This window comes from Thrips palmi, unplaced genomic scaffold, assembly GCF_012932325.1.
Source record: "Thrips palmi isolate BJ-2018 unplaced genomic scaffold, TpBJ-2018v1 HiC_scaffold_8, whole genome shotgun sequence".
NCBI classification, from domain to species: Eukaryota; Metazoa; Arthropoda; class Insecta; order Thysanoptera; family Thripidae; genus Thrips; species Thrips palmi.
Window position 1 is genome coordinate 6,168,088 of NW_023144635.1, and position 24,953 is coordinate 6,193,040.

At 62.8% G+C, this 24,953-nt stretch overlaps 1 long non-coding RNA gene across 1 annotated transcript in view; it reads right to left on the reverse strand.

The window, feature by feature from the left end:
* The window catches only part of LOC117653471, a 79,125-nt gene extending 56,336 nt beyond the window's left edge, over positions 1 to 22,789 (reverse strand). Inside the window, exon 1 of the long non-coding RNA XR_004588235.1 lies at positions 22,298 to 22,789. This is a non-coding gene — a long non-coding RNA (uncharacterized LOC117653471). The remainder of the gene's footprint in view (positions 1 to 22,297) is intronic.
* Between the last annotated feature and the right edge of the window lie 2,164 nt (positions 22,790 to 24,953).

Genomic DNA, 24,953 nt, shown 5'->3' on the forward strand with positions numbered 1-24,953 from the left:
GCTTTAAACTTGCCGGAACCGCAGGCCCCGCCCCGCCCCGCCCGCCCTCGTGTTTCTTCGTGCGTCCTTGGCGCCCTTCCCGGCCAAAAAGGGCCAGATGAACGAGCTGCGCTGCACGCGTGGCCCTCGGCGTGGCCGCGTTGCCGCACTCGACAGTGGCGCGGACGACACAGTGGCACGACACTGTAACGCCCATTCATTCCGACATTTGCTCGATCGCGCGCGCGCCTCCAGTGATTTCACTTAGTGCGTGGGACTGGGACTCCAAACGACCTTGTCAAAAAAAAATGCAACTAAAAAGCAAACAAAGAACTCGTTCCGACGGCGCTATTTGCTGCGAGCATATTAGCGCGCCTCTGCACATATTTGGCATATATCACTGACATTCCGACCCCTCCACCCCCTCTCCCACCCGGGAACACAAAGGCAGCAAACGACAAAAACAATGCCCAGAAAAAAAAAAACAAGCCGACACACGCGAAAACTAGAGAGTAGAAGGCGGGAAAGAGCGCGCGCCATTCAAAAGCCCTGCGTGACGTTTGAGTGGGAGGGAGAGGGAGCATCGTCGCCATTCAGCCGCAGCGCCGGCAAACCGAGCGAGACACAAAGCGCAGACAAAATCACTCGAAAAATGGCGCCCATTCAATCGCCACACGGCGGGGAAATTGTCACAGTTCGCCTCGCGGATCGCCAAACTGACACAAGTTTTCTCCTTTAAGGTTTTTTTTTTTTTTTGAGTGGGTTGAGGTTTGAAGCCGCCGCCCGTCATGAAACTAAAAAGATCGCAAGCGAATGGAGAGGTGGAACGTGCGAACGAGACGCGCTTCAAAGGGCGGAACACGGACTCCCCCCCCCCCGATGCATATTGGAGCGCGTAATGCTCGCTCCCTTATGCAGGGGATCAAAATAATCAATTCCATGTCCGCAGCGCCGGCAGCGAGTGCAGCAGCAAGCCTCACCTCAAAAGGCAGCCGGCAAAAAAAAAAGGCACCAAAACAATCCCTGAGAGGTCGCCCGTGCGACGTGGACCAGCCAGGGACCAGCCAGGGGTCGCGGAGAGCGAGGATTAAGTTAACTTTGGCAAGGGCAAGAAACGCAGCGCGGGGGATAAGAGATAGCCTGCTAGCCCGGTGATCAGATGAGAGGGAGCGAGAAGGAGGGAGCCCCCAAAAAAAGGCAGTTACGGTAGAGGAGGAGGCGACAGGAGGACGCGCGGGAGAGAAACAGCCTCTGGACCAGACAGGCAGGCCAACTTTCGCATGGCTGACATAAAGTGGCATTGAAATTGCCCTTTTTGCTACTTTATCGAGGATAATAACTACCTCCGCTGAATCCGCACTCCCCTTATCACCGCCATAGGACCGGTATACGACCGGAGGCAACGCCGCGAGCAGGAGGCACGTCACACGACCATAACAAAAAATGGAAAAAAATTTAAAGGAGATAAATTTTTTCACATAGGCCTAAAAAGGTATAAAAATGTTTAATAAAATATTCGGCAAAGGAAAGGTTTTTCGTAAGAGATAACAGGTTTAGTTCATTTAGAAATGTCTGCTCTGCGAGGATAGTTGGGCAGGCGGATGTGGATACGGTATCGGTTGGGTATGCGAAGGAAGCGGTACCATCAAAAACCCGCTTAAAAGATAAAAGTAAAGCAGCGAGTTGTACGGAACAGCACGCACTGCATCCGTTTCCAGCCGTCAACAGCAAACCTCTCGAATTAGTCGAGTGAAGCGGGCAACGGTTGCGCGCGGGGTTTTTCGCAGCGCGAGCGATTCCACGCGTAGGTGCGGGCGGGGCCGGGGCGGGGTGGTGTTGGCGCCAGTTTAACACAGGTTGTTCGCTCATGTGGGATTCGTTGTAAAGTTTTAGGAGTTTTCTGCGCGCCTTTTACAGCGTCGTTGGGCCAGAGCGGCGCCGAGCACGGCGAGCACGCCGAGCACGCGGCCGTCAAGCACGCGGCGCTTCCCCGCCGCATCCCTTCATCGCCCTGCACGCCCTGCAGGCCCTGGCTGCGTGCGCCAATCCATTTCGGGAGCCAGCGGCACGGAAAGGAGAGCGGACTCATGTTTTTGCGGCGAGTGCAACACAAATAAAAGCACGCCCACAATCAATCAGAGCGAGTGAGGGAGGGAGGGGGGGCGATGCAGTCCCGTCAGACAGCGCTGCGCCCGGTGCGGCCTACCCGCGCGGCGCTCACCATCGCGACGCCGCGCGCCGCGGCCCGCGCACGTCGGCCGGCTCGCCGCCACTGTAGAATCCATTCCCCCGCGACTACACTAACAGCGGCCTGCGGATGGCGCCTGCATTTTAATAACGCGAACGGGGCGACGAAGCAGGGCTGTCCGCGCGACGGCGTGGCGACGCGGCGAGGCGCGGCGAGGCGGCCCGGCAGTGCAGGGACAGCGTCAACAGCGTCGACAGCGTGCAGCCTGGAATCGATGGCGTTGTCGTCGTGCCCGCCAAGGCCGCGGCGAATATAGACTCCTGCATCATTTAGGCGCTGGCCTCGGCGACAAGCTCGACGACGGCCTGGAGGAAGGCGGCGCGGCAACGCGGAAGGCGAGTCGGAACTCCACACGCTCCCCGCCGCGAATCCTCAGAAGTCTCGGCCACCGCGGTGGAGAGAGGAAAAACAAACAAATCGGCCGCATCTTAGCGCCACTGATCGAGGCAAACGGAAGAAGGATATAGAGCGGCCGGCGGTGCCCTGGCGGGGCCCTGGCGGCCCCCTGGGGGCCCCTGGCGGGCGGTTCCCTGGCGGGGCCCGGCCGGCAGCAGGAGCGCCTAAGTACGCATACACAAGCAACACCACGCAGAGATGGATCTGCGCTCCCGAGGGACCTCCCGACCGCGCGGCCGCGCCGCCATTTTCATAGCGTGTGTGTGCGAGTGTGTGTGTGTGTGTGTGTGTGCGAGGGTGCGTATACGTCGAGGGTCGCTGTGCAAACTCAATACACAGCAGCGCGGGCCGCGCGGCAGGTGAGGGCGGCAAGGCCGCCGGGCCGCGACCCTTCCCGGATCTCTCTTTTTCCCGGACCCCACTTAGCGGCCCCGCCTGGGCCTGGGCCCCGCCTGGCCCTGGGCCCCGCCTGGGCCTGGGCCCCGCCGCCCCGCGTGTCGCGTCCACACTGCGGACTCCACGGACTCCAGGGACTCCAGCGGGGCAGAATAAACGGCCGGATCAGCGCGCAAACACGCGGCTCGGCCCGCGCGGCGCGCACAGCGGGCTTCCCTCTGGAAGCCCCCGGCACAGTGAGCCGCTCCAGCAGACGCAAGTCCACACGCTTTTCCGGCTAAAGTCCCGAAAAAGGGCCCGAATCCGACGCATGATACCACCGATGGGTCGCCCTGCGAGCGAGGAATCCATCGGTGGGGTCACGCGTTTGATTCGAGCCCTATTTGAGGACTTTAGACGTCAAGAGGAAAATGGTCGAGGCTTTGTGAGAGAGAGAGACGGAGCAACCTACTGGCCGCTTTTTGCATTCTGCCGCCGCCAGCCACTGCAGCAGCATGGGGAGCCGACCCGCCCCCTCGGCCCCTCGGTGCGGTCGGCGTTAAAGAAGCCGGCCGGGGTGGGGTCAGTGCCAGTGTGCCAGTGCGCCAGCGCGCCAGCCTGGCGGCAGACCCGCCGACGGCGTGGCCGACGTGGCCGACGGCGTGGCCCAGATGCCCCGCGCTCCCTCCTAAGGACTCGGGAACACATTCCTGGCGCGCCGTGCGGGCCGGGGGCCGCGGGGAGAGGGACTCAGAGATCCCCAGCGCCTCGACCGACGCCCTGACCGTGCCCCCGCTGCCCCGCCCGGCATGGCATACCTCCCTACCGTGCCGCCAAATTGACACGTCAGCAATTGGCACGACAGGGCGAACACAGCGCCCATTAGCAGCGCCCCTGAGACGGTATCGCTCCATACGCCCCGAACCACACACACACATGCCGTATCAAAGCACGCACGGCCACCGACACACGGACACACACACCGGAAGATGTATCGAATCTCTTCCCGGGCGACGGTGCTCCGAGAGGTGCTCCAACCTTCACTTGGCGAGTCCGTGAGGCAGTGTGGCGGTCCGGCAAGTGGCCACATTAAAGGGCGGGTCGCGCCATTCCATTCGCACTGTCGACGCGGAGGGGCTGGGCCGGGCTGGGCCGGGCCGGCTAGCTGCGGTGGCTTTGTTTACATGAGGCAGGTACACTGTGCGGTGGCGCTGGCCGGCCGCGGCGACCGCGCTGCCCGCTGCCCGGCCGCACAAACAGACAACAACTGATACCGAAAGTGCTCTTTCAACGGCACGCCAAGAGTGGCTTAGAGGAATTATTGCCTCGCCATTCTTTTCTCCGTCTCTGTCGCTCTTTATCGGCACTATCAGTGCGCCGAACCTCGGCGTCCTCGGCGTCCTCGCCCCGGGGGCAGATTGGACGGACAGACGCCGCCACCGCGGGCGCCGCCGACGACGCCGACGCCGACACGCCGCGGGGGCCGCCGAGGACCGCCGAGGACCGGAACTCGCTCGTTAATGGCCGACACGAGTGGCGCTCTTCGTCGGGTTGGCCGAACTGGTCGAAACCGAAACCCGTTAAGCGGCGTGCCTGCGATAAGCAACGCCGCGGAGCTCCCCGAAGTTTCCCGAGGTTCCCCGAGGTTCCCCGAGGTTCCCCAAGGTTGCCGCGAGGACGACGACGATTGAAAAATTCCCGAGATAATTAGGCCCACGAAATTAACCGCAAGACCAACGCCTTTCAAGCGGGAGACTGATTACGAGAGTCGCGGTTTTTGTCGCTCTGTCGCTCATGTGGCGCCCCGCATAGGCGCGAGAGAGACAGAGTGACGAAAACGACTCTCGGAATCAGTCTGCGGGGAGCGAATGATAGAATAGCCAATGAACGAACGGCGGCGCGCTCTCCCTCCTCCTTTCCCTCTCCCTCCCTCGTCGACGCGATGCTGCTACACCGCCTCGGGAACCGGATGGACTCCGACGGAGTGACTCCGATAAGGGGTCTGGGCGGCCCGGAGCGACGGCAGCGACGGCAGCGACCCTTCAGGCCTTGAGCAGCGCGACGGAGCGCCGCCAAAGAAATCCCAACGACCCTCTAATCTCAGCGACAGCGCGACTGACTGCCCCCCTTCCCCCCCCCCCGCCCCTCATGCGTGCACCGCGCTCCTCGCAACTAAATTATTGACACGCTCGATACAGCAGGAGGCAGCCAAGTGCACCGAGCAGAGGGGAGTCCGCGCCCTCCCCGAAAATATCGGCGAGATTGCGCACCGGGCCTCGCGGGCCTCACTCCCACATTAACGAGATTAACCGGACGCTTTCTGGCAACGCGGGCAAGCGGCGGGTTGGCGAGTTCGATCCCCGGCCGCGGCCCTGGCGGCGCCTCGAGAGTTCACTTTGTTCCCCCCGAGGTACACTGTACTTCCCGCGCCAGACGCGAAGAGCGCCGACTCGCACACTCGGCGAGAGCACTCGCGGCATTACATACGGGCAAACAACTGTGGAGCCCCTCGCGCTCGCTTCTTAGAGCAGGGATTCGCGCGCAACGCGGCGCAACGCAGAGCAACGCAGAGCAAAGGGGCGCGGAGGGGAAGGGGTGGCGATCAGAATCCATCTGATATGTATATCCGCGCGTGCGTGTGGCGGCGTGTGTGTGTGTTGGTGAGAGTGTCTGTTTTCCCTCCGTCTTTCTTTTTATTTCCTTGAATTTTCATGAATGCTAATTCGGCAGGACGCGACGAAGAGGGTCGTCCCGGGCGCGCCCCGCCCCGCCCCGCCCCGCCTTGGGGATCTCTATCTACCTGGCCAGATGGACGCATTGCTTGGGGGCGGCCGGGACGCGCGGGCCGAGCGCCATTCCCTGGGGCGCCTCGGGCGGCGGCCATCACGGACCCTCCTCCACGTCTCTCTCTCTCTCCCCCTCTCTCTCTCGCACCCCTGCGGGACGGCCCACGGGTGCGAGAGAGACGGCAAGCACTGTCCGCAGCCGGACCGGGCTCACAGCACTTCTCGGCCCGGGCGATCATCAGGGCGGACCTGCCACGCAAAACGGAAAAAAGCGGGGAACCCTTTTGAAAAATAGACGCGCAGTGACGCCCGTCCGGGACTGTGAGCGAAATTGTGGAAAACGCGGTCGAATGGCAACATGGCGTCCGATCACCGCGGGGCTGCGACACTGCGCTGCGACGGTCTTGACGGCCTTGACGGCCTTGGCGCAGCGGAGCTTCGCTCTTTACATCCGAATCCGCATGCGAGGACCAACGTCGCTGAGGGAGAGATGGGAGCGCGACGACCGCAAAGGGGCGGGGCGGGGAGACACCCCTTGGACACGCCACTGCTACGCCACTGCTACGCCACTGCTACGCCACTGCTACGCCGCTGCTGCGCTTACAATGGCGCTTGGCGTGGCGTCGAACGGCGCGGCCAGTAAATTAAGCAGCAAAGCAGCGCGGATTGGAGCGCAAGCGCGCTAACTCATTTTGAATCGCGACGAGGGTCTTGAAGAGGCGCGCCTCCCAGCGTCGCGGCGTCACAGCGTCGCACAGCTGCCTCGCGGAAGTGGATTCTTTGTGCGGCGCGGCGCGGCGAGGACCAGCCAAGCCAGCTGAGGCGGCGATGAAGTCGGACACGCCGAAACTGTCACTTGGAGGCAATTTGGAGGCTCTTTCCGTAATTGCGGCCAAGTGCAATCAACACCAAGACGAGTTGGGCGGCCGGGCCTGCCTCCGAGTCTCCGAGGCGAGGGACTCTGGGGGCACTAATCCACGACGTCGCCTAATCGCTGCTGCACTCCGACACTCTGCTTCAATTTATTTTTCACTCCCCCCCCCTTCCATTTTTAGCCCTCTTGCGGCGCGTGTGTGTAGAGGTGTTTCTTTTAGGATGTTATGCAAAAATATGTTTCCGTAACGCCCGATCTTAGGCTGTTGTTGTTGTTTTCGAAATGGAATCTCGTTGAGCCCTGCCGAGGATGAACAGGGCTCGGCGGTTCTCCGCCTCCTCGCGGGCATCAACAGTCAGCCAATCCCGGAGCCGAAGGGTGCGAGCCCTGCCCCCCGCCGGGCTGCCGGGGGGACTCCCCTGCTCGCCACGCCAAGAGGAGAAAAGGGACGCGTCAAAGGACGCGAAGGGAGGAATTACTTTCGGCGTGGGCAGACCGACGCCCAGGACGACGCCCAGGCCGACGCCCAGGCCGACGCCCAGGCCGGACGGACGGTCAAGCAGGATTCAAATCAGAAAATTGCTTTTTGCCGCAGATAGGCAGCACCGATCCGGGCCCTCCTGGTCCGATAAGGTAAGGCCGGCCCGTCGGTCTGTGGGGCCCCGGCGCGGCCCTGGCGGGGCCCTGGCGGCCCTCCGGCCTCCGGGTCGAAGCGTGCCCGCCCGCCTCATGAATGATGCGATGCCCAGCCTGTTTATTTGCCATTCAAATTATCCCGCTGTTGCGGAGGGCGCATCGCTCCACACGGGCATTAGACCACTAAGCTCGGATCACACAAATTTGTGCTTTTTTTTTAACAAAACGACAAAAAAATGTCGGATTCCCACCGCAGGCCGCAGGGGTCAGAGCAATGCTAAACGCGGTCAAAGCCAGCGAGGCCTTGCCGGCCGCGTCCCGGCGTCCCACGATCCGGGGACGGCCCGCAAAACAGACTCGGACACGTTTCGTCATCTTCTTACGCCCCCCGCCACTACGCCCTCGCCAACAGCCCGACCGCGCCGAGTTGCGTATTAATTGTTGGCTACAACGGACCAAATTTTTTTTCACGGCGAGTTAGTTTCTTTCTTTCTTGCAACAGCGGAGGGATTCCCTGCCTTTGACGTGGAGCACAATGAAGGATGGCGCGGTGCCAGGCTTGCATCCTTTCGTCGAACGCGATCGCCGTGCCCTGGGGGTGGCGACCGAGCCGGCCCGCGCGTCTTCGGAGCCGCTGGCAGGCTGGCTTGCGTTGGCGACGCCACCTCCAGGTAGAGGGTAAACACGGGGCACTCAGCTGACTTGCTTCGGACCAGCCGAGGAGGCGGGGGCCGCGGGGGAGGGGGGGGAGGGGCGCGGGGGAGGAGGGTAAACAAAAACACGGCGCCATCTCGCCGTTCAAAGGCACCCAGTGCGTGCGGGGAATGGCAACAGCGGACGCCCCGCCCCCGCCCCGCCCCGCCCCCTCCACCGCGTCCTCGCCGACGCGGCCGCTACGCTTAGACTGCCGTTCCGCTCCGACGCCACTCAAAGCGCTATTCCTGCTGCACGGTGCATCCCACACTGCTCACTCATTCGCTGAGGGCGGGGCGAGGGAGGGCCTGGACTAGCCTGGACTCACCGGCAGGGCTTCTAGCGAGAAGCGTCCCAGTGACCCACACCCACAGCAAAAATCACAAATTTAAAAACAACCAAGAAAATGACGAAAGGGGTCTGGAGTTTCCAAACTATCCCTCACAGTGGTTTTCTTTCAAAGAGTACAGCACTTGAGGCAGCGCCGTGCGACCACACTGCCTGGAAGCGAAGGTCGGGGCTTCTTGTTTCGGCCGTGAGTCGCCACGGCCGGCGCGTCGATACTCCGAGACTCCGAGGTGGCGGCGGTGTGCCTGGCACTCAGTGCCTGCCGGCCGGGCCCGCCCCGCAGGCCTCCACTCGACTAGCAAAATATTTTCGGAGCGCGCGGCCCGGCCAGGCAGGCAGCCCAGGCGCCACGCATTGTGCCTCCCCGCCTCCGAAACAAACACTCGGACAGAAATGGATTTTTAATGCCGACCCACATTCGAAGCCTGCCAGCCCAGCCAGTCCTCCCCGGCACCGCACAGTCTCGCGCAGTAATCGGCCAACAATGCCAAATCCGATTCCGTGTACATCGTCATCAAGCTTCGCCGATGTGAAAACGACGCGCAGCCATCTCTCTTCTTCACACACACACACACACACACACACTCACTCACACACACACTCACTCACTCACGCACTCACGCACACACACACTCTCACTCTCTCCCTCTCACACACACACACACACAAACGCAAACACGACTGTGCGGCGAGCGAGAGAGTGCAGTATACATGCGTCCCTGGCGGGTGCTTATGACAAAACTAACAGCCGCGCGCTGTCGTTTAAAGAGACGTGGACGGGGGAGGGGAAGGGGAAGGAGAGGGGGGGGAGGGGAGGGGAAGGGGAAGAGAGAAGGGGAGCCGCTTCCCTGTTAGCGGCCGAACAGTGGTGGGGGCGGGTGGGGGGGGAGCACTAATTACCTCATCTTGTTGCAAACCCAGAGCCACATTCGCGTTCACATTCACTGACAATGGGCGCTCGTCAGCGAGCGACGCCTGCGAAGCCTGCGAATGCCGACAGACAATCCGTCCATGGCTGTGCGGTGCTGTGTGCGATGCGATGACACCCCGCCCCGCCCCGCCCCGCCCCGCCGGGCGCGAGGAAGCGCGGATGTGGGAAACAAACTCGGCGGCCAAGTTGCCATCCCGCCAAGTTCCAGTGAATAGCGGCCGCGCAAACACCGCGCACACACGGACGCACCAACACAAACACACACACACACGCCGCGCGCGTGCCCGTCGTGCATTCGGACGCGCGCGGCAGGGCCCGGCCAGTGAGGCCACCCGGCCACCCCGGCCAGGCCAGACCGACGACACGACAGGGCCGGACAAGAGTCCGGCCCCGGGCTGGGAGTCCCGCCCTCCGGGCCCGGCGGCCAGCCGGCGGAGAGCGCCTGCCGCGTAGGCAACATCTCGCAGCGGAGCACAGCGCCGCGCGGCGGGATTGCCTACCTTGACCTCTGCAGGCTGACGGCCATTACCATTACCATTACGGGCTAGACCACACATGATCCGCGTGCCGGCCCCTCCCCCTCCCCTTGGCACGGAGAGCCGAGGCACTGCGAAGCACTGCGAAGCGCAGACACGCGTGCGCCGCGCGCGCCGTGGAATTGGATTGTTTAAAACCCCGAGGGAGCATTCCATGACGCAATTACGACCTGCTCATACAACTCCGGCGGATCCACTCGGAAAGTACACGTGGAATTAAGCGTTCCGGCCCCCACGGCCCCCGCGGCCCCAGCGTGTGTCTGCCTTTAAAACGGGGCCGGAGAGTGGCAACACGGACTCGGAAATCCGTGTTTGGAACGCCAGTAAACAATTACGCAACTCGGCGGATTTTATTGCGTACAATTAACGTCCTACGGCCGGCTTGGTTGTGATGGCTTGCCGCGTTGACGGGCTGGGGCGGGGCGGGGCGGGGCGGGAGCCTCAAGCCCGGGGGGCCCACTCACCGCGCGGCGGCACTCGGCGAGGTAAACGAAAGTTGGCTGCCGCGCTGCCGCAGATGAAATGCTGCGCCGGTGCTGCGCCCTCGGCCCGCCGCCGTCCCGCCGTCCGTCTCAACAGTTCGCCGCCGCAAGTTGATCTTGCCAAGTTTGCAAATATGTGCGCGCTAGCGTGGCTAGGCGTGGCCCGGCGTCGCTCCAGACGGGTGCGACGGGCCCCTCTGACCCGGACGGGACGGACGGCAGTCGCGCCGTCAGACCGCCGGGCCGGGGCGTCAGGGCGAGGAAGGATGCGTCACGCTGACTGGCACGACCACCATTAAAAACAAAGCCAGCCTTCACCTCGCCGCGACCTGAGCATCCTGCCGCCGAACACACACACACCAACACATACGCATCCACACGTACACGACCGTCAAGTCGCCTCGTCACAGAAGGCGCGGCAGAATACTGCTGGATAGGTAGCGCGGGGCAGACACGCCGCCAAAACATATTTTCAATACCTCACTCCTCGACGGTCCCCACTTTTTTTTTCTGACTCGGTGTGACAGTTCGCTAACGCGGCCGTTGGCACGCGTATTTATAGTCCATCACAGTCTGTTCGTCCGTCGGTCCCCCGTCCTTCGGACACGCCAAGTCCGTCGCGGTGTCGCCCCGCCTCACTACCAGTGGCGGTGGCGGGGTAGCCTGCCCCCTGCCTGCCTCCTGCCTGCCCCCTGCCTGCACCGGTGCACTCCCCGGCCGGACCCTCGCCGGACCGCCGGCGGGGCCGCAACCGCGGCCAGCCCCCGGAAACAGTTGTGGCGGCCGCCCCGCCCCGCCCCGCCCCGCCCCGCCCCGCCCCGCCCCAGCCGGACGACGTCGGTCTGCCTCAGTTTCCCGGTGGCCCCGGCTGCTCCGGCTGCGCTGGCCCATGGCCTGCCCATGGCCTGCCCATGGCCTGCCTATGGCCCTCGGATCGAACGCGAACGGGCAGGGCGGCAGGGCGCAAGGGCGGCAGCGCGGGATAAAAACGCAATAGTTGGCAAGGCGTGCTGCCCGACCCCGCCGCGCCGCGCCGCACCGCGCCCAATCCCTTCTGATTTATGGTCTGGCGGCTCGTTCGGCTCGTTCGGCTTGTTCGGACGGGGCGACGGGGCGCGGGGCGGCCCTCAGGGCGCTCAATTTCGGAGCACTGTCACGCCGAGCCCCCAAAAGCCGATACCTCCCGCTGGATCATCCACGCTTTCGGCAGCATTATGTTTCAAAAGCAAAACGAGCGGAAACGGCGTTCCGCGGTCCGCGAAAGAGCAAAGGCAGTGCAGGCTGTGCATCATGTCGAGACTCGCGGTGTATCGTATCGAGTTCTGCATCATGATACATACCAGTGGGAGTGCGTCCGCCGGCCCCGCCTGCGCAGACCGCAAGACACAGCAGCGCCGGCAGCGCAGGCGGCGCCCTGGCCCGGAAAATCCATTAAAAGGGCCCATCGCGCAAAACGCAGGCAACCGCGGCGTGTTCCGCGTTCCGCCAGGCCCCACGGTGCCACCCCGCCCAGAGCGAGACCGGCCGGAGAGTCTCAACGAGGGCGCCGCGCTGCCGCACTGCCGCAGGGCTCCTGGCCTTACAGTGGCCTCGCCCGGGCCTCGCCAGGTGAGGCGGGCAAATCCCTCCAGCGCGACCCCGAGGATCACTTTTTGCCGCCCCGCCCCGCCCCGCCCCGCCCGCAGTGCCGCCGTCTAATCCGTCACTTGGCCCCGTCGGGATGAGGTACGGCATAAATAATGCACACTCCAGTCTGGGTACTACACTGCCTACAGTGGCGAGCACGTGACTTGCCGCGTTCTTGCGGCACGGCCTCGCCGTCGCCACGTAACAAGTGGACGCCCCGCCCCGTTCCGATGGTTTACGGCGGCGCCCTCCAGAAACCTGCGGACCCCGCAACCCGGGGAATGACCGCCTGCAGCGGAAGCACGCCACTGCAAAAGCACGGCGGGCTGATAAAGCACGGCGATAAGGAACCGCGCCGTCGAATCATTCCCAGACTAGTCAGTCGCTCTCCCCCTCTCTCGCGCCGCACCTACAGAGTGGGAGTGCGAGAGAGAGCGACCGGGTCTTTCCATCGGCGGCGCTCGATGAAGCAAGGGGCGCCTCGGACACCTCGCCGACGTCCTGCCCGGCGTCCTCGCGAACGCCGCCAAGGACGCCGCCAAGGACGCCGTCAAGGCCGAAACACGGCCGTCGTTAGTTTCGCGTATTGTGGCTCGGTATGCAGTTCATGTCGTGCCGGCCATTCCTGGGCGCGCTGCTGCCTGCTCGGTCTGCCCGGCTGCCTGCCTGCCTGCCTGGCTGCCTAGCCGCCTGGCCGTTAAGGGGTTGGACGGGAATGGGACCGGCGGGCCGCGGTGGGCCGGCCGCACAGTGGGCCAGAAGACCGGGGGAGGCGGCCAAAACTCTCGACGCGTTTTGAGCTCCAGAGTCGCTAAACAGGACTCGAACCGCACGTGTGACCCCACCAATGGATTGCTCTCCGAACGAGGAGTCCATTGGTGGGGTCACACGCTCGGTTCGAGTCCTGGGGCTCAAAACGCGTTTAGAGTTTTGGCCGCCTCCACCGGCCTGCTGGCCCACTGCGTGGCGCCCGCGGCACTGTATAATAAATACGAGCGCCGTATAGCGGACGACTCTAAACACACCGCGGCTTACGACCCGTGTGGCGGGCAGCGCGGCCGGCGCGGTCGGCCCGCCGCGACCTCGAGGGGGTAGACAGACAGGTCGCTGGCAACTTCATTCACTCACACACAGCCACTCTACGGGGCCAGGTGCGGAAAGGGCCTGCGTATCGGCGAAGGGCGCAGGTGCGGGCAGGGCGGCCAGGGCGACCAGGGCCAGCCGATCGGCGGCCAACGCGGAAAACACCGAGGGAAGCTGAGCGGTGAAAACACGAATCTCGGAAATTTGCTGATTTTGCTGACTTTGGGTGGCCACTGTGTCCAATCTAGTCGCCGTAAAAGGCCTCCCTCGACGCCCTAGTATTCTTAAGACCCTACTCTTTCATGCCCTGTGTCGGGAAGACGTTGACCACAACGATTTTGGCTCTGACCGCAACGATTTTCCGACCAAGTTGGTCAAAAAGTGGTCGAATCTCGGAAATTTGCTGATTTTGCTGACTTTGGGCGGCCACTGTGTCCAATCTAGTCGCCGTAAAAGGCCTCCCTCGACGCCCTAGTATTCTTAAGACCCTACTCTTTCATGCCCTGTGTCGGGAAGACGTTGACCACAACGATTTTGGCTTTGACCGCAACGATTTTCCGACCAAGTTGGTCAAAAAGTGGTCGAATCTCGGAAATTTGCTGATATTGCTGACTTTGGGCGGCCACTGTGTCCAATCTAGTCGCCGTAAAAGGCCTCCCTCGACGCCCTAGTATTCTTAAGACCCTACTCTTTCATGCCCTGTGTCGGGAAGACGTTGACCACAACGATTTTGGCTTTGACCGCAACGATTTTCCGACCAAGTTGGTCAAAAGTGGTCGAATCTCGGAAATTTGCTGATTTTGCTGACTTTGGGTGGCCACTGTGTCCAATCTAGTCGCCGTAAAAGGCCTCCCTCGACGTCCTAGTATTCTTAAGACCCTACTCTTTCATGCCCTGTGTCGGGAAGACGTTGACCACAACGATTTTGGCTTTGACCGCAACGATTTTTCGACCAAGTTGGTCAAAAAGTGGTCGAATCTCGGAAATTTGCTGTGAGTACCATCACGGCCCAGCGATAATGGGACGGCCTCAAAGAAGAGACACGCATTCACGCATAGCGATACGCCATCCTTTATTCATACAGGATGCCTCCGTCTCGTCACGTGACGGCCGCCAGGCCGGCAGGCACGCTCGCTCTCTACAGTCACACTCATTCATTCTCACACTCTCTCGCACGCACAGCGCCCCGGCGCCGCGCCGCGCGCGATGACGCGTGCGAACCGAACGGGTATAGCGCGACGCCGGTGGAGAGGCCTTTGAGGCGGACGCGCTATGCGCAGCGGCCGGATAATTAGGAAGAAGCGACTATCGATAACACGCGGAGCACCCCGGCAAAAACAGTCTCTTCCAGTGGTATAACACGCACACACACACACACACATCCGTCGGCGGCACACAGCGCCAGCCAAGCCAAACAAGCAGAGCGATCAGCGCGTCAGGGCGTCACGGCCGTTAATAGTGTCATTTGCACTGTGTTTGGCGATCGGGTCGACAGAGATGAGGTCGCGCCGTCTCCCTCGCACCCCGGCGGGACGGACCCCACGAGCGCGAGAGAGACAGCGCCTGGACCGCGGCGGCGACCGCGGCGGAGGAAAGAGACGGCGTGCGGGGTCTCGGCCGCCCCCAACCCACTTTGCGGGACTCAAGGGCGCCTGGCCGCGTCGCCGCGTCGCCGCCAGAGAGCGCCACCGGCGGCGGCGGCGCCGACTGCAGCGAGCCATCCCGGCCGTCCCGCCTTTTTGCCCGGCTAAAATACGGCGCGCCGAGTAATATCGGAGCAGCACCGCAAGGAAGGCGGGCGGAGCGGCGGCCGGGGTGCAACGCGAAAGAGTCCCGCCGGTGGAGAGGGGAGCCCCCCCCCCCCGGGCGGCACGTTGCCACAGGTGGGACGCGGACGTGTCAAAACAAAGGGGCTGTGGGTGGGGGCACGGCGCGCACGCCGCGCTCGCTTATCAATAAACCAACACGCCGAACGGCCGAACCCAAATTGCACGCATTTTTAACACCGTCATCTGGGTAAGCGGCGACAGTTTACAAACCGGCGACGCCACCGTGAATGGCAAAACAAGGCGGCGCGCTCTGCGGCGTCGAATGGCGCAACGTTTTCCCGCCGTTTTTCCGCGCGCATCCGCCGAGCGAGCCCCTCCGCGCGTGCATTATGGAATTTTTCGCAGTGGTGGAACAAAAGAAGAGGGGGGGGGGCTCTCTTGGCGCACACAGCTCATCTGCGCATATCCCACCCCGAAAAGCGGACTGGGCCAGGATCCCACCCCTTCTAGCGCTCCCATGTTCGGTTCCGTCTCTCTCGCACCCCAACGGACGCCAGGGACGCCCCACTAGTGCGAGAGGGACAGAGCGCCGCCTTCAGATAGCCGGCGACACGGCCAAACTGCACGGCGCACAGTGGGCCAGAAGACCGGTGGAGCGGCCAAAATTCTGGACGCGTTTTGAGCTCCAGAGTCGCTAAATGGGACTCGAGCCGAACGTGTGACCCCACCAATGGATAGCTCTCCGAACGAGGAATCCATTGGTGGGGTCACACGTTTGGTTGGTGTCCCATTTAGCGACTCTGGAGCTCAAAAAGCGTCTAGAATTTTGGCCGCCTCCACCGGTCTTCTGGCCCACTGTGCGGCGCGCTCTCGTGTCCAACAGTGCCCCGTCACGGCGTCTCTCTCGCACCGCCGCGGCCCGTGAGTGCGAGAGAGACGGAGGCCAAACGCCGCGTAATGCTCGGCGAGTGGCCCCACGTAAGGCGAATCATTGCTATTAAACAGAGCCACATGCAAAGGCAGAGATAATCCACTATCTAGGAAGAGCGGCGCGAGACGGAGATAGAACGTCTGTTTATGGCGGTGCACTGGCGGCGGTGCAGGCACTCCCACAATGTAGGCGGCCGAATTAAAGTGCACTTTTAAGCCGCCGGGCTGAGCGCTAAAAGGCCGCGCGTCCGGCCAAGTTTCGCGCCGACCCCGCGAGGCAAGCGGAGCACTCAAACCGACACATGCGAGAAAAATTTCCAGGATGTTCCTCAAATAAACTTGACGAGGTTTTCACGGTTTTCTTCTTTCAACTCTTCGGCCAATATGCTAGTTTTCTTAGAGGAAAATGGCTCTCTTTCTTTAGCGTGAGGTAGCAGTGCGGAAACCTCCACTACTTCGGTGAAAAACTCGGGTTGGCCCGTAATGGTCATTCCATTCCATGGCCGGCCCCATAAACGACCCAGGGGGAAACCGATAGCATCGGAAGGTTTGGGCGGTTTGCGTTCGGGGCAGCAGGAGGATTAATGACCCACACGCACTAATCGGTTATTAATCGAACAAAATTGACCCTCACTCGCCAGGGAGGCGCCTATAGGGGAACGACGTGGTGGGAGCCGCTCCAGCCTTTCACCCCGAGAAGTTCGTCGAGTCCCACATCCCAGGGGCGGGGTGCGTGAGTCACTTGTAGCTGGCCAACTCGGACGTCCAACTCGGACCGTGGACCCCAGTGGCATTCCTTGCGACCGCGCGACGCTCGGCCAGGCTCGGCCAGGCTCGGCCTCTAGCCAGTCTCGGCGTGACCAGGAGGCGGCAGGGACCTTCAGTGATTAGATAAAGGCCACACTTAGATTGGCGGGGCGACGACGGGACGCGCGGTCGGCCAGCCAGTCAAAATGGCCACAAAGATATAAACAAACGAGCACCGGCCAGGCTCTCGCTGTCTCTCTCGCACCCCAGCCAAACGCCCCACGAGTGCGAGAGAGACAGAGCGACCCGGCGGCGGCGCGCTCGGCTGCAGTGTCGCACGCCGCCTCGCTCAGTCAAACCAATCGCAGCGCACAATTAATATTCATGGGCGGCTGCCTCAAATGCCCGTCCGAATGAAGACAATAACAGTGACTCATGACGTGTGGCGGCGAGAGAGAGAGAGAGAGAGGGGGGGGGGGGAGATCCTAGACTCTCCAGCCACGCGGCGGGCGCCCCGCCAGCCCATTCAAACGGTGCAGCGTCAGTCACACCATCATCGCCGCGGTGCCGCGGTGGCTGTCGTTGATTAAAAAGGCCGACCGAGGCCTTCATTAAGCCTAAAGCGCCGCCCGCGCTTTTAGCCTACACAAAATAAATAACGCTTTTTCCTGGAATTTCTGTTTGTTTTCTTTTTTTTTCGTATTGCGGCGATGCTTGACTCGCCATTAGTCAGTGCGATACAGGCCGCGGAAGCGCTGGTCGCGCTGGTCGCGGGCAGAGGAGCCTCCAATTCGACGGGCTTATCGTTTGGCGGGCCATAAAGGCGTGCCGGGGCACTGTAGGCCGGGGCACTGTGGGCCGAGGCATGGCGGACGGCGAGCGCGAAAAGCGCAGCCGCAGCGGGAAAGAAAGAGATTGTCCGCCAACACGCAGCCGCCGCGTGCCCGGAGGTGCCGAGAGGTGCCGCCGCACAGTGGGCCAGAAGGCCGGTGGAGGCAGAAAAAAATCTAGACGTTAATATGAGCTCCAGAGTAGCTAAACAGGACTCGAATCGAACGTGTGACCCCAACCCAAAAGGATTCCTTTCCGATTAGGGAATCCCTTGATGGCACGGCGATCGATTCGAGTCCCATTTTGGGAACCGGGCTCAAAAATCTCGAGGATTTGCTGACAACCCTCCCCGCGGTCTTCTGGCCCACCCTTGCAAAACCGGAAAAAACGCGCTGAAAGCGGGAGCTTTCCTCCGCCGGCGGGGTAAACAGTACGCCATCTCGGGCGGGGAAAAGAAAGGGGTTGGGCGAACGTCTACGCGGCGGGGGCACGGACAGCCAACCGTGCAGTCGCGAAATGGGGGGTTTTTCCCTTCCAGGGGTTAGCGCGTTAAAATGGCCCGGGCCGGCGTGCTTGCGGCGTGTAGCTCGTCCGATCCGGCACGGGCCTCCCGCGGATGCGGAGCAAAGGGCCCTCCGCCGGGAAGGCACGGCCAGCGACCAGCCAGGCCCTCCAGCCCCAAAACACGGAAGCTTAGGGCCAGAAAACCGGTTTCTTTGGTTTCCCCCTCCCGGCCAGGGAACACACGGCCAGCCCGGGCCGGGGCCCAGGCGACTGCGTGGGCGTCCGGGGCTTACGCGGCGCGACTGTGCCATTCCGCCAAAACGCCAAGGCCGCGGCGACGGGGCTCCAAACGGTTTCGGGTTGCCCTTTTTGGGGGGTAGCACCGCGAAATGGAAAGCCGTCGCCCGGCTTCCCCCGCACTGCACGGCGGCCCCTCGGTGCGGACAGAGCGCGCCTTTGAGCGGCCCGGGGGCCGGGAGCCCCAAAAGGGCCCTCGCCACCACGGGCCCGGGGGCCCAAAGAACCGCGCGCATCCGCCCGGCACCCTCCATGCATGGGCTTGCCTTTTGTGCTGTTCGGTCAGTTGCATTAAGTGGTTCGCGAAGGACCGTGCTAAGGCAAAGGCGGTTCCCCCGACTCCGGGCGTTTGGGTAGGGCAACTCCATGGGAGAACTATCAGGGCGACTCCAGTTGCTTTAAAAGGGCGACTTTACCCCTTTCTGCGCTCCCCAGGCCCGGCGACGGAGTCCCAGGGATTCAATTTCTGCCTTTCAAAGCGTGTTTCCCGGATTATGGAATATGTCGCTCCGTCTCTCTCGCACTCGCACGGCGGCCCCTGACGGTGTGACAGAGACAGAGCGACTCCCTTCGGAAGCGGCCGGACGGACCGGGCAGCCCAAAGTGCCGCATTGCCTATTCCACGCCGGGACCAATGCACCGCGCGCATACCGCATGCTGCTGCATGCATGTGTGTGTGCCTGTGTGTGTGTGTGTGTGTGTGTGTGAGCGCGAAGGGACCGTGCTAATGCAAAGGCGGTCGCGGTGCGCGGTGCGTTGTGTGGGTAGGGGGATCAATTCCTCATCATCCGGAAAACTAATCAGGGAGGGTTACTCTGGCACGATTGCAATTGAAAAGAGCATCGAAATCTGAAAACAAATTTAATTTAGTGTCGCTCCCGATTCTTGGCCCGAGTGTATGTGAGTCCGCAGTAAATTCAATTATGCATTCCATTCTGAGCAAACGCGTGTTTCCCAGGATTTTATGAATAATATACGTCTCTATTTAAGTTTTGGCGGCCATTTAAGTCCGCGCATGTGTGTTGTCTCTGTGCGAAAAGCTGGTGCGTGTGTGGCGCGCGCGCGCGCCCGGTCAGCCTGTCTGCCTGTGTGTGTGTGCGTCGAGCGGGGCCGGTGCAGGAAACACGGCCACGCTCGATTTCATGGCAGCACATGGCCCCCATGGGACGCACGGTCCATCACGCTGCCCAGCACAGCCCAGTCGGCACTACGCGGAGCTACGCGGGGCATTTAATACTAACGTCGCCCTGCTGCGGCCCGGCGGCACTCAGCACGTTAAATGAGCGGTACACGCAAAAAAACAACAAAAAACAAAAAAAACAAAAAGATATCTTGAATGACAGCGCGCCCGTTGGTTCGTCCTTCGATCCGACACCCCAGCAGCCGGCGCCCTACATCCCTCCCCGGCACACACTCGCAACCCCAACACACACACAAACGCGCGCATTTAGTAGCGCCACAATAAAAACACATTATCGATTTGGCCCAAATCGGCGCGCTCCAAGGGAGCCGAAGGGAGCCGAAGGGAGCCGAAGGGAGCAGAAGGGAACCAATTATAAAGCGACGCCCTTCCGGCGCCGTGAAAAATGGCCCCCTCCGCCCTCCCACACCTTGCGACCCCTGCGGCCCTGCGGCCTGCGCCGCCCCTTTCATTGCGCGGTTCCACTCGACTTGGCTCGGCGCGGCCAACGCCAATCACGGCCTTGTTTTAATTAATCATTCGCGGCCACTTTGCGCGCCCTTTTCAATAAAGTATGCGCATCGCGGCCTCAAATTCGGCGGCCCGTCCGCGGACCGACCGAAGGCAAACAAGCAGACAGACGGACGGACGGACAGTATTGCCCAGATTTTCTCAATTTCCTCGCGTCTTTCCGGCGGGGCGAAGCGGCTTGGAGCAAGGCGTGCTGAAGCAGTGCGGAATCTGGCCGCCTCGGGTTCAAGTTCGCCGCTTTGCCGCACCGCGTGCCTTGCAGTGCCGGCGGCAGGCTGGCCGCGCTGGCCGCCCCCAAGAAGGGTGCCCCGCTCGTCGTCCACCCCGTGACAGGCGGATGCTGCGGATACTCCGCGCGCAGGGAGCGCCGCCCGCGCGGGGTACCTACACGGCCTGCACCCCGCGGGGCGCGCGCGGGGGAGGTTGGGACGCCGGACACTGGTGGACCGCCACTGGAAGGGAGGGCCCCGCGAAGAGCGCGGAGCCTGGCGGAGCACGCCAAGTGGACAGCGCGACGCCGCACTCCAAGACTTATGGCGATAAGTCTTTGTTTTACGGCCAAATTTCCTGGTAGCGAAGAACGCGCTGCACAATTCCAGCGCCTCCAGGACCAAGGCGGACTGCTCTCGCGGTTTCGGCGGCAACAGCCTGGGACCTCGCGTCCCCATCCATCCACCCATCCATCCGTCGCCCCGACCACATCGAGACATCGATTCGGCGGCCCGCGAGATGCTTATCCCCAAAATTGTCGCCGGTTCGATTCCGAGTGCGGGGGTGCAGAGTGCAGCGAGTGCAGGCGGATAATGGCTCCGAGTGCTGCAAGGCTGCGACGTCCCGAGGCAGAGCGCCACAGTTGCCTTCCTTCTCCCTCTCCTGTCCGCCGGACTGAGAGGGACGAATAACTCGCGGGCTGCATTTGCATGGCCAGGAGTCCACGGCCTCGCCGCGTCTCTCTCGCGCTCACGCGCCGGCCCGCGGGCACCGTACGGGCGCGAGAGAGACAGAGCTGTGTTTGGAATGGCTCCGCAGGACAACCCCGACGTCTTATCAAGCAGCGGGACGGGACAGCCGGCTCGGCCTCGGCCTTCGCTGGACGTGCATTGCACCCGCTCTGCCCTCGCCTCCGTCTCTGTCGCACTCGCGGGCCGCCCGCAGGGGTGCGAGAGAGACGGAGCGACGGAACGACCCTTCGGCATTAGATAGGGCCGGCTTTTAGCTCGATAATAAGCACTCATTTCGCGGCGAGTTGTGAAATTTTACAACTCTGCCGCGGGAGTAGTGCTGGCGGTGCAGTCCGCCGGGACGGCCGGGACGTGGAAGTGGAACCACGCCAGCCAGCAGGCTGGTGGCTAGCGTGACCGCAGGGCGTCGTAAAGCCGCGGGTTCGATTCCCGCCGCCGGAGTCCGAAGCACTTAGTCCAGCAATACGGCTAGATTGGCCATTATAGATCAGACTGCAAAGAGATGTCAAGCGGGATGGAAATTCCGCTGTCAGAGCTATGGTCATGGCCACATGTTGCGTAACAGGCGAGGCTGAGTCCCAAACGATGTGCCTGTTCGCGCTTCCAGCTCCCAGTCCGCGGACCCGGAGTCCTGCCAGCGCCGCCATGGCGCGCCAGCCCCTCGAGCTGCAGTCTGGAACTCGCCCTGCGGCCGTTCCGCCGTTGTTCCGGGCCGAGGAGGGCCTTTTCCTCGACGTCGAGCCCGCTATCGCCTGCCCGCCCGCCAGATTGGCATAATCCGAAACCGCTCAACTGTTGTACTGTATCGGCCGGCCGAACCAGAGACTTCTTCGCCGCTTGCCAAGCGGCGCCGTTCTACCGTCCGCTCATTGGCTGCCGTTTGGGGCTGGGCGTCGGGGCGTCGGGGTGGCCTGGCCGACGCCGAGCTCGCTCCCCGCTGCGGCCGTCAGGCGCAGGCAGGCAGGCAGGCAGGCAGGCAGCAGGCAGGCAGGCAGGCAGGCAGGCAGGCAGGCAGGCAGGCAGGCAGCAGGCAGGCAGGCAGGCAGGCAGGGCGCGCCCAGTGCGGTTGCGGGCCGCCGCCGGCCGGGCAGACGAGCAGCCAGCCAGCCCGGACGACAACACAACACGCGGCGCGCCCGAACAACGCCCGGGCAGACAACAGTGATCCCAGTGTGCCTTTCTCATTCTCGCCTCTCCAGTACAGTCGCGCGTGCCAAATTTCTCTCGTTCCCGCACGTTTAACTTTGACAAACATGCTACGCACAGTGGTCCACGTAAGGCGCGCATAATGCCATCGTTATCACGCACGATTCACTGTCAGGTGAGATAATATTCTATCGCAGTACGCATGATTGCGTTTCGTCGTGACGGGACCTTACACGGCAAGAGTCTTAGAACGCGGTGGTTGGCCAGGGCTGCAGCGGCCTAACACCCTGCAGGCCGATCCCACGGAGGCGATTCGTCGCTCTGTCCCTGTCGCTCTCATGGGGCGTCCTGGGGGGCGTGAGAGAGACAGCGACGAAATGAATTAAGCTCGCGCACACAGCGCTTACCTGGGGTTTGTCCCGCGGCCGGTAAGGCCTTAAGCAGGGCGGCAGGCAGAGCAGCAGGTCAAACTCGAGTCAGCAAGCCGGCACAGTCACACCGGCCCCGTCGAGGGCCGCGTCGAGAGCCACGCACACACTGACACTGCACTCGTCCGGGCGGACTGGTCTGGCATTTGCCGAGCAATATGTCACACGGAAATCACAGCAATCCACCACCGTCACGGTCTTCTTGGCCTCGAAAGGTCGCGGTTGGCGCCTCGACGGACGCCTCGACGGCCGCCTCGGCCGGCCTCGGCCCGGGAGGCCATCCCGCGGCGCCAAAGTCCTCGCGCCGCGCGTCCCGCACCGCCCCGCACCGTCCCGCACGCACTGGATGGAGATGACCAAGGCTCCCAAAGTCCACCGCGGGCGCCGCGCCGCGCTGCGCTGTGCCACGCGCGTGCGTTGACGTCGTCTAGTCGGACCCACGCCGCCCTGCGCAACCCCGCTCGGTTAGGTGGCGACGGTGCAGCCGGTTTCGCGACCAGCGGGAAACTGCGGCGCGGAGCGGGGAGTAGGGCCGCCGGGCTACGCGGCTACGCCACGCGGGCCGCGCGGGCAGGCCTAGCGGTGGGGGCGGCCGGGCCAAGACGAGCCGAGCAGGGGCCCCCAGCCGAGCCGGCCCGAGCGCCGAGCCCCATCGATGCCGAGCCGAGCCGGGCTGAGGCGGACTGGGACTAGGCGAGGCAGACGCGAGAGCCGAGCCGAGCCGCCGAGCCACACACTGCTTCAGCCGCTTCAGCTTCTGGGCGGCATAATGATAATGAGACACGTGCGGACGACCACGTGCAACCGCGTGCCGTGTCGCGGGCTGCGCCGCGGGCCGTGCCGTGGACGACGAGTGGACGAACGGGACCGACTCCTCGCATACAGTCCCGGCGCGAGACTAGAATACGCGTCGCGAACTGCGAACAGGACCTGACAGGACGCGGCGCGACGCGGCGCCGAAGGGGCCAAAGAGGTTTCCACGCGGCGTGGGAAATCAGCAAAACGCTCGCTTTGGGCTCCGCTTGGCTTTGCCGCTTTGGGGCAGGCGTTAACTTCCGGGTGTGGCAGTCGACTTATCCCGTCCCGCGCAGCGGATGTCCCCGCTAAGGGGCGTCCCGCGGTGCGAGGGAGACTCGGCAACAAAACGCTGTCTGGCTGGTCGCGAGAGAGTGGCGATAGAGAGCGCTGCCCGAATCAGCTGCTTCCTCCCCGGGGTGTACTTTCGGTATTTTCGCTCTTCGCACTGGCCGACTGGCGGCTGCTGCAGCACGCGACGCGAGGGAGCTTGGCGAGGTGCGCGAGGCCGGCAGTCCGCGGCAGCCGGAACGCTAAATCACGGGGACACGCCGGACAGCCCGGACAGCCCGGCCGGTGGGCGATAACCCCGCCAAACTTTGCGCCCCTTCCACCACAGATGGTGCAGCTGTTGCAGTTTGAAAGTTTCTACCGCGGCTGCCGGGAGGGGACTGCGGCTGCCTGCCTGCCTGCCTGGCGACACCGACACCTCGGCGCGGCGGACGGCGCCGGCAACTTTCGGGGACCGGGCCTCCTACAGCCGGAATGCACCGTGGGTTGCCATGCATTCAAAACAAGGGAACGGGTGACACCTCCCCCCTCCCCCTCCCCCTTGCCGCGCTCCGAACGTGCGGCGCCACCTGTAGGCCGACGGCGGCACGGCGACACGGCACTCGCACGGACTCGCAATGTTTGCAGTGAGGAGCGCGACCGGGCCGTGGTGTGTGTGGCACAGTGCTGTGGGTCGGAGGTGTCATCTTCGAACTCGTAGCCGCGGCGGGCTTGGGCTGGCTCAGCTCGTCGAGCGGCCTCACCAGCAGGCACGCTCGCTGTCACTCCCACTCTCACAACACTCACACCATCGCCCGTTCTCTCTCTCGCACACACCGTACGCGGAAGCTTGTGTTTTGGAGAGGTCAACTTGACCGCCCGTTTCCAAATCGGCCCTTTTTGCTCCCGTCCGCCCGGCAAACACCATCCACATCCACGCGTTGTGACATTAATTCCGGTTCCACGTTCCATGTTCCGCGCGGTCGGCGCCGCGTGTTATTCTGACCTCGATCCCCGTTCGAACCTAATCGCGCAGTCGCCACAATAAAAGTAATGAGGCCCGTGCATCTTGTTGAGGCCGTCGCCACCATTCATTCGCGTGAGAAAACGGCATGACGAACGCGCGCGCGAGTTTTGGACGTTTCGGACGCGCAACGGAAATGACTGTCCAGTCGTCGGCCAGTTGGCAACGTCAGTGTGTCGGCCGTGTTGGCAGGCCTGGACACACATTTACTTTGTGCCGCCTCTCTGTCATCCTGCTCAAAATGGGGGCTTTACACTGCCGGCAGCCAGCAGAGAGAGAGAGGGGAAAAAAACTAAATTCAAGCGACGAAACAAAAATTAATTAAAAACATGCCGCGGCTGGTCGCCGGGATGAAGTCATTTACACGAGTAATTTGTCTAGCTTTCGGGTGGCCGTGCTCCGCTTTACCCCGCTTTGCTCTGCCGTGCTCGTCGCAGTGAGTGTAGACAGCGAGTATTAATACTGGCGTCGTTTGGTGCCGCTCTGGCCCTCAGCGTGGCCAGCCTGACCTACATCACCGCGTGCGGCGCGGTGCGGCGCCACGCC